A 16006-nucleotide genomic window follows, 5' to 3' on the forward strand; every position below is an offset into this window, starting at 1 on the left:
GCAAACGGCAGAACAATGCTTCCTCAGAAAACAACATTCCAGGCTTATTAGATGGACAGAGTCTTAGGGCAATACACAGGAACAGCAGCACGTTATCTAGCAATATGGCATATGGGGTTTTACCACATCGGCCCTTTAGCTTTTACCATTTTTTTTTAAAGAGCTCAAAGGAGAACTCGCAGAGAATGAAGCCGGTGACACATTGCCACTTGCTGTGGACAGCCTTCGTTGATCAAAAAGGGCAGCACAAGAAGGAAACAAGACAGGGCTCGTTGTTAAATCCATTTAGGCTGTGTTGATTAGGGGTTTCATAATACTAATATGAATTACATAATGTATATCCACTACATACGATACAATGTAGGGCATTACATAAAACAGTACTTAAAACCTCCCACTTGTCTACACGTTTTCTCTCCCTCAATAGAAGCACTTCTCTTCCTCAGAAAGCAACTGTCCAAGCACCAGCTCTCCCACGAACCTGGTCAAGCAGCTGTGTTACAGTGACCAGCATGACAGGAATCCCGGGACCTGAGGGATATTCAAACCCCCAGGTGTTGTGGAAAACTGTGTGTTATGTCATTCCTCCCCCTTACATAAGCTACCCAGCTCCATCTTAAAGACAGCCAGTCAGATGCCACTGCTCCTAAGGGAAGGATGCTGCAGGCTTCTGTGCCTCTGTTGCTTAGGAACCATCTTTTCTAATTTCCACCAGACTAGGTTTATTCTTGGATAGTTTATACCCATTTGTTCTCATACCTTGAGCTGAAGAAGCTCTTTTTACCCACCTGTGTTGTTTGACTCATATTTTTGTGAGGAGCAACCTTTCACGCTTTGTTTTACCAGACCAACCACGACATGCTCTTTCAGCCTCCCTTATGAAGCAAGTTCTCCATTCCCTTAGTCACTCAAGGAATCAGTCCCTGTAATTCTTTTTCTTCCCTTGCCTGGATGATGGGTGATAGGAATTAGGCACGATATTCCAGGTGAGCTCTCCCCAGTACCAGAAAATGTCAGCACCGTTTTACTTCTGTAATGGAAATCTTCACAGATAATAACTGCATACTTGTTATTCTAACACTTCTCATAGCTGCTACCTATGATAGATGGAAGTGTTCTGAGTTCACCTTCATTTTTAAATGTTATCAAATATGACCCCTTCTCTTCTACTCCTGTCCTAAGGTCTCAACTTCCTCCTGTGCAAAACCACCTTCTGTACTGATGACCCCTGATATCTGGGAGCAAAATGTGACGCTGGCACAAGCAGGAATGCATCAAAAGTTCTAATGCAAGTGCTAAGTCTTGGAACCGATAATTGGCAAATTCTATTACCAACCTCTGCTCAATACCTTAGCTTCTGGTCATCCAGTTCTATCCATACTCAACACATCCTCTCACCATCTCAAACCAGTTATCACATTAACATCACCCTGGTTTGTCCATGGAACCATATTATACTTTATATGACTAAGTCAAAACAGGCCAGCTTTAACCAGGTATTCTCTCCAAAAGGGCAGGTATCTTATAAAAAGATACATCAGATTTCTCTGACTCAATCTTCCTCTGTTAAAAACCTTCTCTTCTTACCTCCATATGGATTGCTTGTCTTTAGAAATTCAAAGAAATCCCTGACTAGTAAGGTCACACTAATAATGCGGTAACTACCCTGAACCACCTTAGTTTTAGGTAAACATAGTGACTACTTTTGCAACCCAATACCCTTCTTCCTTAATACCTTTAATAAAACTCCTTCCAATTTAATACCTAATTAATTGCATATTCCACCTACTTCAAAATTCCAGGATAAATGCTATGGAGTCCCACTGATATGTGCCCCTGAAGTTTGAGCTGATCATTATGGAAATCACTTCCATAACTTCACTTCCGCAAGACCTATATTCCTGCGTTCAGAACTGCCGTCTTTGCTGAAAATGAAGGCAAACTTTCCATTTAGTTTTCACCTGTATCTAAGTTGTTTTTACTCTTATTTCATTGTCCCCATGCTTCCTGACAAGACACGACTTGCTTTGCCGATCTGACTTTCTCAGTTTTCAGCTTACTCCTGATGCTCTTCTCCAGCTTGCTATTAACCTTGTAAGATCTTGCATTTCCACTAGCACAAAAGTCATCTTTTCATATAAAAAAAAAGCGAAGCTTGGTAGGAGAACAAATATTTTATTCAGCTGCCAGAATTCCTTGCATTTCTTGCTGTATCAGAAGTTCAGCCATGCCAAAAGCACCTCATCAAGTAAGCCCTGAGCATTGCTGCAAAACTGGAATTGCAAGAACATTTGGGTGCCAAATCAAGTTATGACCTTTGCACTTTGAATGTTCGCTTCTACAACTGCAGTTATTAACAGCTTTTGGGGACACTCAGAGACGGCTTTGAGTCTTTATTTTTTTTGGCTTTAGTTGGGCCTTTGTGTGTTTTTTTTCCACCTAGAAGATGCATGCCTGTAACATGAAAAGATTCATGCCACGAGATCTCCCGAGAGCTAGAACAAGAGAAAATAAGGCTGCTTAACTTCTGCTTTACTTCAGATGTTACAGCCAAATTTCAGAAAAAAACTTCATTGTCAGTATTTTAGTTTGAGGACATATTGCACTGCAGCTATTACTAACCTTAGTTTAAGGAAAAAAAGGTGCAGAAATAAGTTCTGAATTTAGGATTACTATAGCAACGGGGGAAGAGGGGAGGGAAGGAACTGCCAGATTACACTCTTAATTAGTCTTTGATAGGATAAATTTGGCGTCAAATGAAATGAAAGTGAATTTATCCCATTCATTAATGATTAATGCATCAAATTAAGAATTAAACAATCAGAAGTTGTACTACAAGAAGTAAAGTAGAAAATAAAAAAATCAGATTTATTCCTTCTGCCATTAAGTATCTGATATCACAACAGATCTTCAAAGCAGTAACTGTAAGTCAAAATTCACAATATCCAAAATGATACACGCTGCTTATCAAAGGTGTCTAGTCCTGATTAAAGGTCTGCAAATGAAAAGGGTCATTAGAAATCCACCTCATTTTTAACTGTTTCCAGTAACTACACTCCTGAAAGCACACAATAATGTGCCCCAATACAACATGTAAGTGTAATGAATTTCCAAAATACAGCTGACTTACTGAAATAACATATTTCAACAATATATGTGAACTCACTAATGACTTAACGCCCTGTGAACTTGGGAATGCAGAAATAAGCTCTTTACAAAGGTGACATTAGGATATCCTGGATTTGCTTTTTAATAACAAACTAGTTACATCTCTTTCTTCTTAATGAAATCTTCAGCCTTCTTTGTATTCCGGGGTTACTTTAATCAATACTTAAAAAATAATTAGTGTGATGGACACCATTCCATCATCAATAAGTATGTTAATTACCAACAAAATGTGAGAAAACCACTAGTTGCAGTCTTTTAGGGAGGCCAGCTATTTCAACGCCCTGGCCCACTCGCAGCAGGCAGGTCCCAAGGCCATTAGGCATGCAGCTGAAGCGGCAGAAGCAGCCACAAAGGTTCCTTTTTGACATGGCGAGCTGTGCTTGCAGCCTGGGGGGCTGTCTCTGCACTTGAGCAGTACCTATTGACCCAAAAAGATTTTTCCTCAGGCAACTGTTCCACAGCCAGACGGTTCAATTAATAAGGCTGCCCTTGTAATTTGCAAGGCCACCCAAGTCCAGCTCTTCTGGCTGACATTCAGATTTTAGCCATGCTTCCCAACCTTCTGTTCACCACTCCTGGCTGTCGCTGACCAGCTGCCAAAGCACCCTTCAGTTTCTGGTCGTCAGGCAGGCCAGAGGACAGTCAGAGACTACCTTCCTCTGACTTGTGCAGCAAACTGCTCAGCGTGTTCTCTGCTCCTGGCTCCTCCCCAGGTTGCTGCAGTGAGGGAAAACTGAAGGCTTCTGGAAGGAGCATCGTTCCACGACTGGGAAGCAGAGGCACAGGCACCTCAAGTGGGGTTTCCTTGGCCATCTCCATCAGCAGGTTGGAACAGAGTCCAAGAAAGCAGCCCAGACCAACAATAAGGACTGTGACAGATCCAGATGTGGTTGTCCCAGTTGCCCAAATCGTTACCCCAGGCTGTAATCACAATCTCTCCTTCCAGGAGAGAGGCAAGCAGCTCTGTCTAAGATGACCCACATACCTGAGCAGCGTCGGGATTAGCACAGGTTCTAAAGGCGATTGGAAGCAACAGGGGAAAAACACAGGCTGACAGCAAAGAGACCGGTGTGGTCCTCTCTGTGACCACAGCACACGAGTCCACCACCTCTCCTTGACGTATAAAAAATGCAACAGCTTTCCCTCAGACTACGGATATGTATTTTAATCCACCTGCCCATCCCCAGCACGTGTGATACTAGACCTACACCCAGCAATGCATCCTAAGAGTACCAGGACACTTTGCCTTCTATCTATCAAAGGGCATTTACTTGCTTTGGGAAAGTTCTACACAATTTACTACTGCCAAAATAAATCATCTTTTTACCTAAATCCCTATAGAAGCAAGCAGGAAAAAAAAAGATTTCGTATGTCAAGTTGAGATCTAAAGAAACATCTAAGATCATTATCCGTTTTTCACAAAATTGTTTTGAAATGTTTCTAAATGATCAGTTACGATCAGAATTACCAGAAATTACCTTTGAAAACTCACCACCTCCGAAGTTTTACTTTAAGCCCAAGAGAGGGGCAAAAAACAACCACCCTGCCATGTATCACAGAATCATAGGATCATTAAAGTTGGAAGGTCATCTAGTCCAGACATCCCCCTACCACCACCATCACCCACTAAACCATTTCCCTAAGCACCATGTCCAACCTTTGTACATTAACAGGCTTAAAAATTATATCCACGGTAAGGAGAAATAATTACTTTGGAATCAGAATAGAATCTTGTGCTTTACACTGAATCTATTATTCAAAACATTGGGAAAGTTGAAGCTGCGTTTAGAAGTGATGCAGTGCCTTAGCTGTGTAGAATTTCAGGTGAAAATAATTACAGTCTTTTCCATAACCAAAAGCACCTAGAGAAGGGTGACAAAACTAAAGCAGCAGGACTCCCTACCTGCTACCTACGCTGACTTTTTACCCTCTTTCACCCGAGTGCCTCTGCACCTCCTGCGCTTCTGTCCTTGCTCCTCTGTTCACCTGCGCACCGGTGCCCACCCAGCTTGGCTGGGTGAGCGGCGAAATGCTCCACGCCCAGCTCTGCCCTCGCAGGCCGGCGGGCATCAGCCGCCCAGCCAGGGCTCCTGCATCCCCAGCCCAGCCGGGAGCCACGTCCCCTCGCAGTGGGAGCACAGGGCCACAGCGCAGGTTGTCATGAGAATGGCAGGAACTCTGCACGCCTGAAGTCACCACCTCCCCAGTGTTAAATTGAGCTGAACGTAGCCGCAGGTTCAGAAGTTAAAGAAGTGACAACGCAAGAAAGTAAGTCCCTGTGCTGTAGGAATACTTTAAGCTACATTTATTTGAGCTTACTGAGCGAAGCTGCGTTAAACAAGATTTTCTGGAGGGAAAAAAAGCACACAACAACCAAATATACTGCACCTCTTGGTCAGTGCACAGCATCAGGGATGTCTTATTTCACTGGATTTTAGACGGAAAAGCTGATTTGCACACAAACATACATCACACATTTTCAGCAATATTTTGTACTGACAATGTCTAAAGAAATTGTTTCATCTATTAACAGAACAGTAAAGTCACTGAGTATGCCTTATCTTTCACCCCCACTGTCAGAATGCAGGGACAGTAACTTTATGCCCAGTACTACAGAACCTTAAATAAAAATAAAAATAAAACCACAACAACCTAACAGGAAAAAAAAACAACAGAAGATGATCTTCATGAGTTGCCCGGACACTTGCTGGTTCAATCTGGCAAAACTTCGCTATCTATAACAAAGCTAAAATTGTTATCAGAGCTCTCAAGATTCAAGATCTAAAACAAGACAGATAAAACGCATAAACAGCACCACAAGAATTTGATAGTTTTAGGTGCTAAAAGCAAACAACCCTCAAATAAACTACAGTTTTCCAAGGCCGTAAATCAGATTACAGTTTTCACTCAAAAATTGTTTCTAAATACTTACTGAGTGCAACCACAAACCTAAGAGATCTTAGGTAATTTGGTTTTTCACCTTATCTTCAGCATGTGAATGGATACGCAACATGACTTAACATTTATCTACTCCTTTGATGAGAAAGTATCAAAAACACCATAAAGTGTTACTGATTAACCATATTTACTACCCACTGCTTCCATGACCTCCCTCTGGCAGTTCGATTAGGTACACGGAGGAAAGAATCTCAAAATTCTGCAATATTTTATCCCCTATCTTTTCAGATCTCATGACTCAAGATCAGAAAAACATACACAATACATAGTATAAAAATCAGTAATTTAAAAAGATAAAAACAATGCATTATTCAATTTAAAATTCAAAGCAGTATTTGACCAGTCTGAAGAGGATGGAAGCTCCAGATCTCAGTTTTAAAGAGCAGCTCTTAACATCCCAGTTTTAAAATTAACCTGAAATGGGCTCTTCTTCAAGTATTTTGATTTTTAATTAATCTGAAGGGAAAGCTACTGAAATAACCCAGAGTGAAAGACTCTTTGATGTCCCGCTTGCTAACACTGCTGATCAGGGGTTGAAAGGTTGGTTCTGCATCGAATAATAACCGCATCCAACAGAGCGGCAGAGATCGTTTCTCAAAACGCAATCTAATAAACAGGTTGAAAGAAGGAAGTTGGGGAGGTGTTCAAGTGCTCGTTACTCCCGTCTAGCTACACCTTCAAAGGCAACATTTTCAGTTTCTTTTTAATGGTCAGCGAGTCATTCCAGCAGAGCCAGTCAGCATACACACGGTCAGCCAGCACAACTTGTAGCGGCTGTTTAAATCCAGCTCTACACCAAAATTGTGTTTGCCCTGAAATCGTGAACAGATACATTTCTAAATTCCTCAAAGTAGCAGCAATATTTTACTTTTATTCAAGACCTGGGTGCTTGGTCAGAATGTAAACCAGAGCCCTCACTACAAATAACACGATCTCAGCTCACGCCTGACGTGAAGAAACCAGTAGCTCTAAAAATGGTCTTTCCCAAAGTCTTTGCTCTTATTTCACCATTAAATTAGGAAGAACTTTCTACAACTTTTGCAACCACTAACCACAAAGTTTCTGAACTGACAAAACCACTGTAAACAACAACCTCAGACTCGCAAGGAAAGCAAGCAATTATTTGCTTCCATCTGACCAAAGATTAGCAGGACAATTCTCAATAAACAGCAGAAATTTATTGAGATAACAGATGTTGTCATAAAGTTACGCTGAATGTTCTATAAAATGGCTAACACTCCATTAAATTACTAATGAACCCTGTTATTATAAGCGCAATATTTTAAAGCAATAGGAAAAATATCCAAAAAAGGGTAATTTTAAAGTAAAGATTATCATAAATCAAAGTATCTGTATAATCTATTCTTCTTAAGCATCACTATCTCTAATGAGACACTTTCCTCAAGAAATGCACTAGTTTACAAGATTTACACTTGACATCTCTTTGCCAACATGTTTGTACAGCTGCTCTTCTCGGCCCGATGAAAAAAGGAGTGGTTTTGAAGAGAAATGTTAAAGAAGTGGCAAGAGTAGGTAATGTTTTCCTATTCCCCTGGGAAGGAATATTAGGTTATATGAATGCTTACTGCAAACCTCAGGCCATTTAGGGACAACTATTAAATATATAGATAGCACTTCTACATAGTTTAATATAGAAGTTCAGTTAAGTTAGCAAAGACTTTCAGACAGGTTCTTCTGCAGATGTCAAGTGACCTGTGAAGTGGAATCTGCAGTTTAAACTTGCATTTTTATCTCCTCCATCATGTTTTAAATATAAAGCACCAATAACTCTAAAAAAAAATTAATTACAGTATGAATTACTACTGCAGCAGTGTTTCAGCGATTGCTGTCTGCCACATAGCATGGTACAAGGGTAAGGTCTAAATTAAAAGGCATCAAAATCAGAAGTTTGGCATTTTTTAATTTGTTGTGCAGTGAGGACACACGAAACACGAGGACACAGAGGTGAACTTATCCCATGTTCTCTCTTATAAAGGGATGGGGAAGTTTTCTTAACATGATTTTTCCCCCTCAAAGCACGAGTCGATCATTCGCATGGAAACTGTTGGGGATTTACAAATGACTTGCTCTTCACCACTGTTACTTAAATAATCAAGAAAACTATTTCTACAACTCAGGAAAGCAGTGAGTACAAGACTTATTGCCTAACGCCTTCGGATTTAGAAAGCACTTGTCGCATAGAAGTTACACGCTTACTGGCAACCAACATGCTGAACATATTTCTCCTGGTTTGAAGCCTCCAGTTTTAATATTTTTATTCTATATATTAACAAAGTTAGTCACATCAAGATTTAAACGTTTTCATTTGAAAACACAGAATGTTGGGAGAGATTTATTAAAAGCACTTCATGCTGTGAAGCTACCCTTCAAAAACAGACTTGAATGGGGCTGAAGCAGCTTTATCCCTAGTCCGGTAGAAGTCATATTCTCCTGAAATGGTCTGATTCTGTACACGTAAAACATCATTCGATACCGATGGCGAATCTCACAGAAGGAGAACAGAGTTGAGTCATTTTCTGTTGGAGACATTTAAAAAGAGCTGTCACAGAAAAGCACTGATTCAGTAAACGGCATTCTTCACTCCACAGCATTAGTGAACCATACTCTAATGAACTTATTGTCACAACACACTAGCAAAAGTCCTTGTTTCAGATGAAGCATGAACGTTCAGATTTCTCATGCCATTTTTATTAACCGACCATAAAAAGAAAATATTCAGGCAACGCGACTGGTTTTGGCTTAGAAGAACTATACCCAGCATGGAGCCTCATGGAGAAAACAGAAATCATGTAAAACTACAAAATGCTTATACATGCAAGCACGCATAAGCACATACGCTTATCTTGCTGCAGTGAAGATGTAAAAACTTTCAGTTGTCTCTTCCTGAAAACTCCACTAAGAAAACCACCAACTTTAGATTCTGTAATTGCGGCAAGCTACATAAAACATTATGTTCACTTCAGACTCTTTTTAAACGATCACATCAAATCTGCTCACTGAATATAAAGCCACCTGCTCCAGCATTAAGAAGGCGGTCAATAGTTGCGTTCTGTTCCCGTTTCTTATTATGCAAGAACTCCAAAATGGGATTTTCTTACAGAGGCATGCAATTGTTAAATCAATTAATAAAGAAAACGGAAACATTTTTAAAATCAAGTTTGCATTTCTTTGTTTTATTAATGATTTTTTTTATTCTGAAAGAATAGATTTATGACAGCTAAAAACTGCTGAGTATTCTGTCAGCACATTCGGTCCCGCTACAAACCCCAGAGATGTAAATAGCCCACATGCATGGAGATACCTGTAGCTCTCAGCGAGGCATACAGAAATCATCCAGCAGTAGTGGCAATGTGAGAATTCAAGAACATATATTAAAGTAGAAGCGTTTTGTAAAGCTTCACATAAAGATGTATGCCTCCGTACACGAAAACGTTCCCCTCTCAAATACTTTTGCTACATAATACTAGCGATCAATAGCAACTTTCTGAAAAGCAGAGAAGAAAACAACAACAGCGGCAACGAGGTCACACACCCCATTACACTACAGCAGCATCTCATGGACGATTTCAGCCGAGTGCCGCTCACAGCCCCCTAGCTCAATACAACCAGGGATACTTTCCCAGCATGGATGCATCCCCCTCCCTAACCGCTAGCTTTACTCGAAACCAAACGCAGATCGAGAATTAACCTCACAAACGCCGCAGAGACCAGCCAGCAATTCCGCGCAGGAAGACGCGTGCCGCTCCGTATCAGCAGACGCTGGCAACGCCAAAGCGCAGCCACCCTTTCCAGCACGGCAACCAAAACCAAACTGCCCTTCTGCCGCAGGTCCCCGCCAGCCGCCAGCGCTGCCCAGCTGCCCGCAGCCCCTCGCCGCGGCTCCCCTGCCCTCCGTAGGCCGCTGAGGGCCGCCTCTTGCCGCGGGCGAAGCCCAAGGGCGGCGGGGGACGAGCGGGCAGCGGCACGGCGGGTGCAGCCACCTCGGGGACCCGCACCCCCGAAATTTTTTCCTTCTCTCCCCCCCCCCCCCGGGAGAAGGCTCCGCCGGCCCAGCCTCTCCTCCTTTCCCCCCCCAAGGCCTGAAGCTCCCCTCAACCCCTGTCACCCCCCCCCCCCCCCATAAAACCCCACAGCTCCCCTCAGCCCCTGTCACCCCTCACAAACCTCCCCATGGCCCGTCCCCTCCCCAAAAAAACACAGCTCCCCTCAGCCCCTCTCCCCAATAAACCTTCCCTCAGCCCCCACCACCCAAAAAAAACACAGCTCCCCTCAGCCCCTCTCCCCTTCCAAATCTCCCCTCAGCTCTTGCCCACCCCAAAAAGCTCCCCTCAGCCCCTGTCCCCGCCCCAAAAAAAACAGCTCCCCTCAGCCCCTCTCCCCCCCCAAATCTCTCCTCAGCCCTTCATCCCCCTCAGCCCCTGTTCCCCCCCCAAATCTCCCTTTAACCCCCGTTCCCCCCAAAATCCCCCTAAGCCCCTGCCCACCCCCCGTCAGCCTCCGCCCCTCCCAACCCCTCAGCTCCCCTCAGCCGCTGCCCGCCGCCCGTTAACGGCTGCGCCCCCCTCACACCGCACCCCCACCCCCCAGCGGCTGCGCCTCCTCTGCAACGCCTCACACCGCCGCTCACCCGAGGACCAGACGAGAAAGAACAACGGCGGCAGGAGGAGGCAGGGAAGGGGCAGGAGGCCCCGGTGACAGGCCGGGTGACAGGCCGGCCGGCAGCCCCTCCGACGAGCCCGCCTCCGCCGCTGGCCCCGGCGCCGCGCTGCGCCTCAGCCCCCAGCCCTGCCAGGGTGCGGCTTCGGCGGGCCGCAGGCCAACAAGCGCGCCGCCTATTGGAGGGCGCCAGGCTCGGCCACCAAGCCGCGCTCCCATTGGCTGAGGGGGCGGTGAAGCGGCGAGGCGGGAGCGGGCTGAGGGGAGGTGGCTGCGGGCTGAGGGGACCCTGAGGGGGCGCTGAGGGGAGCGCGGCTGTGAGGCGCCCAGCGACCCCCAACCGAGTATGGAGAGCGTGAGGGGAGCCTCCCGACCCCGAGAAGGAGCTCCTCGTGGAGATGGGTCCCCTTAGCGCGCGGTGTGGGGAGCTTATCGCGCAGCAGGCCGAGAGATAGGGGCAGAAATCGGGTAATTGCCAGGGGAGCGAGGCGATAAGGGGCCTGCCCCGCCCGCCGTGACAGTATCGGCTTGCAGCAAGTCAGGATCGGTGCAGGTGCACGGTGAGAGCAGGCAAGCTGCATTACCGGAGAGAAATCTATCAAAACCTGAGGTATTTCAGGCAGTCCAGTATCCTCTGAGTGTTAAATTCCAGTGTTATGAGGGGTTGTGCACCTCAGCCTGGAAATCTGCAGGTACATTGCGTAGCTTGTACGTTGAATGCCTGATCGGATCTTCCTAAATCATCCCTTCAGGCTTTCTAAATTCTCTGTAGAGCTGTGTGTGTAACATAATCCAGAGTTTGTTACTCCTACAGATAAACCCCCAGATTTAAGGTTTGCTTGTTAGCTGTCTTTAGTTTCTGTACATCTTTACAATCATTTCTATGTAATTTTAAGATTGTTGCCTGATGCTTCTTTTTAGAAAGTGCATATTATAGAACAGTACCTGCCTCAGGTTTTAATGACAAGCTGGGAGTCATTAAAACTCTTCTCATCAGTTCGTTGTTCCCCGCACCCCAAGTTATCCACATGATCAGAGGAAAAATAGGCTCCTGCTAGCTGAACCCGATGGGTATGGAGCCATAAACATCTCTCCCTTGGAACAAGGAAGGAATCAAGCCTGTTCCCACCACCTCCACTGAGGAAAGGCACCGTTCTTCCCCAGTTTGCACTATCTGGCAATTAATCTTCGTTTGCTTGCTGTTTATAATAGAAAAGCAGGCAGTAGAGATATAAGTGAACTCGTATGTGAACTCCATCATGGAGAATGGTGGTTTAGTTGCAAAGTAGACGATAATTATTGCAAATCTGACAGCAAGATACTGCTGGATGCAGGTCTGCTTAATCAAAACACTTCACAATAGAACAGGTGTTGGTGTAATTACTAATAATTGGAAAATCATGTCTAATTTTTTTTTAGTGTTTTTTGATAGAACTGTTGCTGTAAACCCAAAACATTAAGTAATGTCACTTCACTTATCTGGTATTAAGTCTTGTTAGACCCAGTAGAAGAGTTTACGTACAAGATGCCATCCTCTTATCCCAGTTCAAAGTCAAATCAACGAGATGGGAGTTGCTCTGCACCTGCATGGTTCAGCCACTTGCCTCAGGCATCATCTTCCCATGGCATGTAGATGACCATATATCAATACTCCCCTTCATCTTGGCATCTCATTTACCTTTTTTCCTTTGCACACCATAGCATTTAACACATAAAACACTTTTAGTCTAGTAAAGTAAATGGGAGAACTGATCCATATCAAAACTTACTCAGCAAAAAAATCCCGTTTTGTTTTAAAATTAATGGGTTTCTTTTCCAGTTCATTGCATGGCTACAAGAACATGAGTGCCAAGAAGGAAGGTGGTGTAGAGGTCAGATCCAGGGACCCGGAGAAGGCAGGATCATTTCTTTTGCTAGCAGTGCTGGCTTAAAGTGTTTCTAGAACTACAGGGCGCTGTGTCACAAGCAGCTTAGGCTGATGGAAGGATGAGTTTTATCATTACACCTGTTCAATCTAATGGCGAAATGCTGCAGAAGCTGCAGTTCTTCACCCCTCTTTTATGCTCTGCTACCCTCTGACCTGCCCAAGGTCACCGTTCCTGCTCTCCCCTTCCAGCCTCCCCTCTGCAGCTTGCATCATACCCCATAATCCTGAGGACAGAGAATATATTGTTTCACCTGGTTGGAAAAATTCACCCAATGGAAAAATTGGGGAGTGAGGGGGCACAATCAGCTTCCTGCTCAATCAGCTGACTCAGCCGGCTCATTTTGAAGCCTGAAGCTGCTACGGCCGATACATGAGGCTGTTAATGTCACTAATTCCGTTTTTGTCCTGACCAGGTTCCTGAGCTGCCTCCTGCCCAGATGCCGGGAAGTCAGTGCTGGTGCAGAAGCAAAGGTAGGGTTATGGGGGTACAAGTGTGAGGGAGGGCACATCGTGCCCTGCGTACTAGACCAGTACCCCTCTTAATGACCAAGAGGAGCTCATTACCTGTAGTCTTGCCTTTGCTGTGTGCATGTCTGCTTACTGGGCCATCAAAAAAATAGAAAAACAGCACCATGTATTTACAGGCAGTTCCCACCAGAAGTATCAGAACGTGGTGCTGGTTGGGTGGTACAGACGTAGCAGTTGCTGATTCCTCTGCAGCCTGTTGTTACCCCTAGCAGCCTCAGGCATCAGCAGTGCTAGACTACAGCGGGTCAGCCAGTCTAAAATAAAAGAGTCCATGCAATTGTATTAATTTACAAGTTATTTTAGTTTGGTGTTACTAGGTATCAGAAAAATAATACTGCAGTTATTTCCGTGCAGCTCTTCACCTTGGCATTAGCACTTCTTGATGCTCAAACCACTAACCTGTGAGAAGCATGGTACTTGGTTGATGTCACCCATCTGGCATTTATTTGTTCCTTTATGTGGGGTGCAGCCCTTCCGTGGAAGCAGTTTTAGGTCGTTTTTCTTACCCATAAAGTGGGAGTGACTATCAAAATCCATCCTTCCCTCTTGGCCTGCCTGAACTGTTCTTTTCTGCCAGTCATTCCCTGGGCACTTCTAGCCAGGGCTTGCTTCCCTACTCTGGTCACTGGTTTTCATCTCATGCAAACCTTTTACTCCAGTTCTTGGACAAAGTTCTGATTCCTCTATATGAGCCTGTATGTGAATTCGTTGCTGGTTGTTCCAAGGGCCTTCAAAAGGAAGCCTTAATTTTGAAACTTCCTGGAGAGACGCTGGCAAAGTGAAAGGCAGTCCCTGCTCAGCCATGCAAGACTTGAAGCAGAGGGTGGGTGGCCGTAGACAAACACCAGTTACCTTTGCAAAACACCCCAAGAGCTGCCCTTGAAGGGCTTTCAGTCTCACTGACGTGTGGGACTGTTCTGGAGCCTATGCATGTGTGGCATTACTACTGAAAAGCTTAGGGGGAATTTTTCTTACAAATTACTGAACTTAAATGCCTTTTAAAAATGATTTCAGCTGTGTAGAGCAGTATTAATAATATGTCATGGCTTATGTGTGGTATTACTAAAGTTAGTCACTGTAGGTAAGCTTGTGCCAAAAGTACTATTAGAAAGTTTATTTTTGTTCTGGCTGCAATTCTGCTCTTTATAGGAGGGAGTTAATTTTTACTCATTTATGTAAGGAAGGAGAGTTTTCCCGAGGATTTGAAAATGGAAACAATCCTTCAGATATATATATATATATATATATATATACCTGAGAAACATTTGATGGAACAACTACATAGAGAAAGAAAAATGTGTTCTGGTCTACTTTCATCTCCTTCCACAACCAAACAAAATCACATCTGAGGTTTACTGGAACTGAAAAATAAAAACCAGAACTGAAGCACCAGATGGGGAAAAGGCAGAGCAGCCAGATTTTTCATACAACCTATTAAACTGAGAGGCCCAAGTTGGTCTTAAATTTGAAAAATATTGACTTTATGTTCAGGGTGGAATAGGAGAACGTTTATACACTATTCAGATTAAATATAAATCTATGTTTGTGGTTCAAGCTAGTTAATAACAGTTTGTGTTATTGCACAAGCTTCTTAATACCACTTGTGTGATAACAAAAGAGAAGGGAGTAAAGGTACAGTGACTGTTTTAGCCAAAAGGAAAGCAAGCAAGCAGCTTTCTCTTTTAATAATGCTACAACACTCTTTACAGAGGTCTGGGTTTGTTTTTCCAAAATCCTTTTCCAAGTACAGCTGAGTCTTTTAATTGCGACGTCTCTGACTTCATAAGCATCACATGCCTTCTAGATGTACATGCATTACAGGTTGCTTCTATACTAATTCTAGCATTACTAACGCTGCTGAGATTCTTTTTAGTTACTGTGTCATACACTAGTAGCAGAAGTGCCACTAACAGAAGCTATACCTTTTGAAGAGCTAGTACTTAAAAACAGACCAAGGAGAATAAAACAAAGAAAGGACCAAAAAAAATAGATAACAGGGCAAGTTCAAAGTAATGAAAAGGGCTGAGAAACATGAGAAAATTATTTGAAATTATTTGTTAATTATTATTATTGTATACAGGAGAAAATTAATCTTGGGGGAAGCTTTGTAACGTTAGAATAACAAATTTTCAAGTCCTTTGTATCCCATTTAATTTCAAAAAGGCACATTCTCAGCAGCATCCCCACGGTTAGGGTGTGGCTGGCATTTACGTGGAAAAATGAGTATGAATGCTAGCGCAATGTAAATCAAAGCACAGCAGAATCACTGAGGCCTGAAACAGACAGCTTGGGAATCCACACCTCGAACATGTTCACTTATTTGTCCTGTAGGAAAGCCCTGTTCCTGTGGAATAGACTGTTCTTCTTTCTGTGCTCCTGGGGTGTCCTGAAGGATCGCTACTGGCCTTCAATTGCAAAACTCTGGCCATGCCAAAAAGCTTCTAAGGTCAGAATTTAAGTGCACATCAGCCTTCCACTACAGGAACCAGCTGGATCCAGGTTGTACATCGAGGGAGTTAATATGACGTGACTGTTAAAAAGCAAAGCACTCACTCAAAGAAGGGTTAGACGCTTTTAACCTCTTTTTTTTTTTTCTTTTCCCGTGTATGGCCAGAGATCTAATCCTGCAAACAATAATTACTCTCATTTCTGTACAAAACAACTTCATTTGAGTTATGTGGAAGTAAAACTGCATTAAAAATAATTCTTATGTGGCCTTGCGTGTCATGAACCTGAGAGGCTGGATTA

General features: G+C 43.6%; 1 protein-coding gene and 1 long non-coding RNA gene across 16 annotated transcripts in view; one reads left to right on the top strand and one right to left on the bottom strand.

Moving 5' to 3' along the window:
- The window catches only part of ADD1 (adducin 1), a 60722-nt gene extending 49742 nt beyond the window's left edge, over window positions 1-10980 (bottom strand). For 3 of the 14 annotated variants that reach the window (XM_035547209.2, XM_035547216.2, XM_035547217.2), the window contains exon 1: window positions 10775-10968. The gene's annotated coding sequence lies outside the window, so the exon portion shown is untranslated. Of the gene's footprint in view, window positions 1-10774 lie in introns of all 14 variants that reach the window. The other 11 variants (XM_050710469.1, XM_035547219.2, XM_035547220.2 and 8 more) reach the window with 6 other exon arrangements.
- Window positions 10981-11063: 83 nt separating this feature from the next.
- LOC118248360 (uncharacterized) lies at window positions 11064-15900 on the top strand. 2 transcript variants are annotated; one of them, XR_004778723.2, is made up of 3 exons: window positions 11064-11495; window positions 13144-13201; window positions 15590-15900. It is a non-coding gene; the product is annotated as an uncharacterized LOC118248360 (long non-coding RNA). The 2 variants fall into 2 exon arrangements; XR_004778722.2 differs by having other exon boundaries at window positions 11064-11413.
- The last annotated feature ends 106 nt before the right edge of the window (window positions 15901-16006 follow it).

Source organism: Cygnus atratus, chromosome 4 (assembly GCF_013377495.2).
Source record: "Cygnus atratus isolate AKBS03 ecotype Queensland, Australia chromosome 4, CAtr_DNAZoo_HiC_assembly, whole genome shotgun sequence".
Classification (NCBI taxonomy): domain Eukaryota; kingdom Metazoa; phylum Chordata; class Aves; order Anseriformes; family Anatidae; genus Cygnus; species Cygnus atratus.